The sequence below is a fragment of the Chrysochloris asiatica genome, unplaced genomic scaffold (genome assembly GCF_000296735.1).
Source record: "Chrysochloris asiatica unplaced genomic scaffold, ChrAsi1.0 scaffold00395, whole genome shotgun sequence".
NCBI classification, from domain to species: domain Eukaryota; kingdom Metazoa; phylum Chordata; class Mammalia; order Afrosoricida; family Chrysochloridae; genus Chrysochloris; species Chrysochloris asiatica.
This window is the reverse complement of record NW_006408913.1, coordinates 543,264-546,725: the sequence shown is the minus strand read 5'-3', so window position 1 is coordinate 546,725 and position 3,462 is coordinate 543,264. Positions and strand designations below refer to the sequence as shown.

At 45.6% G+C, this 3,462-nt stretch overlaps 1 pseudogene; it reads right to left on the bottom strand.

Moving 5' to 3' along the window:
- Nucleotides 1–505: 505 nt before the first annotated feature.
- On the bottom strand, nucleotides 506–1,003 carry LOC102820750 (annotated as a pseudogene).
- Nucleotides 1,004–3,462: the final 2,459 nt, after the last annotated feature.

The window sequence follows — 3,462 nt, the reverse complement described above, 5'->3', positions numbered from 1 at the left end:
GACAATTATTTATTGGGAAGTAACAGGGACTATAGCAGAAAACAAGACCACCATGGGCTCTGCCTTAGGGACCTCAGCCTGGTCAGAGACAGAGAGGTTGACAGATGCTGATCACATGTGGCCATGATATCCTGGGAGTCCAGAGGAGGCACTGACTCAGGAGTGCTGGGGGAGGTATGGGCTGGGTAGGGATGATGGGATACTTCCTGGAGGGGGGGCAGCTGAGTTGAGACCAGGAGCATGGAGAAGGATGTGGGCACTGTTTCGGGCAGAGGCAGAAAGCTGTACAAAGACTCCCTCAGATTGGTCCTCTCGTCCTCCACCATGTTGGAACATGACAGCATTAGTAGTAGAAGCTTCTAGGCCCACCATTCACCTCTCCACTAAGGAAGTCTCCATGGCCCTCACCCCTCGGCAGGACACACAGAAATGTCCCCAGTCATCACACCCTCCTCCAAACCTCTAAGACTATGACTTTCTTTTGGAGCATTCCAGACATCTTTAATTACACCTGTTCTGCCATAAATTCATAAGAAATAGGTCCCAGCAGCTCAGGCTCCCATCCATTGGTTCCCACAAAGTGCACCTCTCTGGGAGGAGCAAGCTGGCGCGTTAGTTGAAGATAAGTACTTTTCTCTTTCACCTCCTTTTTCTGATCATTTTTCATTCCTGTGCTTCAGGAAGCTTTCTCGGCTCTTAGAGTGCTTAATATGCTCAATATTCACATTAATTCTCTTGGCAAGAATCTTGCCCTTAACTTGTTTGTTCACAACCATGCCAACAGCATGCTGGGTCACACTGTAGACTCTTCTACAGTGGGGTAACTTCTGCCATGGTAACTTTGAGGGACATCCCTTTTTGAATTGTGCCTATCCCTTGATGTTCCACAATGCATCGCCTTTCTTGCACATATGCATATATGACGCCAAAAGAATTACCCCATATTTTCTAAAAGGCCTGGAGTATAGTGGGTACCTCACCTCTTTCCTTTTGTGTTCATCATTTTGGTGGATTACTGCAAGATGGCGGTTCTGGCTGAAAGGCCAAGATTATAACTTTTATATTTACCAACTAACTAATGAATTGAGTCAACAAACATTTATTTATTTGGCACTTACTATGTTCCTTGCTGATACAGGCAGAAGAACGACACAAAAATCCTTACTCTCCTGCTGCTTACATTCTAGAAGGTGGTGTTGGGGGTAAAGATATGTAAAAATCTAATAAATAAAAAATATTTGTGGGAAAATACAATGTTTTTTTAATCCTATTTCCCTGCAAACTCTCTGAAGCCTTCTCATTTCCTATTTTAAGGGATGAAGAAAAATGAAGCTGGGTTTGGGAGAATTGTTGTTGTTAAGTGTTGTCGAGTCTATTCCGACTCATAGTGACCCTGTATAGGGTTTCCAAGGATTGGCTGGTAAATTTGAACCGCCAATATTGTGGCTCAAACTGACCTTGTGGTCCAGTTCATTATCCAGCGACACACCAGGGCTCCAGAGAGAGAGAGTGGTGGGGGCTGTTTTAGATTGGGAGCGCAGGACTGTCTCCTGGAGGAGCTGATATTTAGACAGAGACCTGGATTAGGGGGAAGATGGTCTAGACAGAGTGAACAGGCAATGCAAAGGCCCTGAGGCTGGACCATGGCTGCTTTACTTAAATAACATGAACTAGTAGCACAAGAGACCCATGTGGTTAGAGGAAAGCAAGTAAGGGCAGATTGCACAGAGCTTTGTGGGTCACCTTGAGGATTTGGGCTTTTACTCTGAGTGAGGAGGGTGTCCTGGAGGGTTGTGAGTAGAGAAGGGCATTAGGGCACAAGGCCAGACCAGGCTTGTGCTCCATGCTTGGGAGCTTCTCTCATGGAGTCTCCGCAGTCAGGAAATGTTGATGTCTGGAGAGCTAAGCTCATGGCTACTGAGCAGCACATAAAATCAGTAAATCAGTTGTCTTTAAATGGACTCGGATTCCTGGAGACCCCACGTGTGTCAGAATCAACCTCTGCTCTATAGGGTTTTCAAGAGCGGATTTTTTGGAAATAAATTGCCAAACCTTTCTTCTGAGGTGCTTCTGGGTAGACTTCAACCACCAACCTCTTGATTAGCAGTCAAGCACATTTGGACCACCAAGGCACATCCAATCATCATCAACAACAAAAAACCCCAAACCAAACTCACTGCAAATGTGTGAATTCTGACTAATGGATTCATACGGCTTCTGAAGCTGTACATCTTTACAGAAGCAGATAAGCCTCATTTCTCTCCTAAAGAGTGGCTGGTAGATTCAAACTGCAGACCTTTTAGTTAGCAGCCCACAGATTAACACAGTGAGCCCCCAGGGCCCCCAGGCACCTAGTAGTCTGTGAATGCTAACTACTGTCACTGTTACTTGTAATGTAATCAAGATGTCCTTTCCATTGACTCATGCCTGTGCTGACCCGTTATAGCGCTGTCTGTTGGTGGACATAGGGAGCCCCATCGGGACCTAAAGATTAAGAAACAGGGCACATGGCTTCAGTGGAACCTTGGAATTTTGGGCAGAGGACTAGGGCTTCAGTCAGAGAGCCAACCAGTGTCTCATCAGTGAGGAAGGCATGTGAATCGAGGCATGGGCTGGATCCCCATTCTAGCAGCATCTTGGATGGGGACATTTACAGTCTTTGAGGGTAACATGTAGAGTCTTGTCCCCTCCTGCTGGTCCAGCCAGCCTGCTTATTTCCTCTGCAACTTGACTGCCTCAGTCTTTCCGCTGTGAGGGGATTTATTTTTTTTCCTTTTTTTTTTATGTGTGAATTGAATGAAGGTTTACAGACAGAGCACATCATTAGTCCCCCAATTCAGTCAATCTTACATGCATTTCATCACAATGGAAGGGAATTTTTTTCTTTAAACTTTTAGTTGTGATTTCGGTGAAAGTTTACAGAGCAAATGAATTTTCCAGTCAACAGTTCAGACATACTTCGATTCATGACATTGATTGCATCTCTACAACGTAACAACACTCTTCCCACTTCCTCCGTGTACTTACTGTTTCCATGATCCGTTCTTTCCTGTCCCCTCCTGGCTCCTAAACTTTATCCCTGGGAAAATGCTGCCCCTTCATTTCTCTGGTTGGTTGTTCTAGGGAATGCGTACCTCCCTGGTGTTATTGTTTCACCAAATGTTGTTGTTAGGTGCCATTGAGTCGGTACTGACCCATAGCAACCTTATGCACAGCAGAATGAAACACTGCCCGATCCTGGGCCAACATCACAATTGTTGCCACGCTTAAGTCCATCGATGCTGCCACTTGGCCAATCCATCTCTCTGGAGGTCTTCCTCTTTTTCTCTGACTTTACCAAACATGGTATCCTCCTTCAGCGATTGGTCCCTCCTGACAACATGTCCGAAGTATGAAAGATGAAATGTGGCCATCTTGGCCTCTAAAGGAGCACGCTGGCTGCACTTCTTCCAAAATGGATCT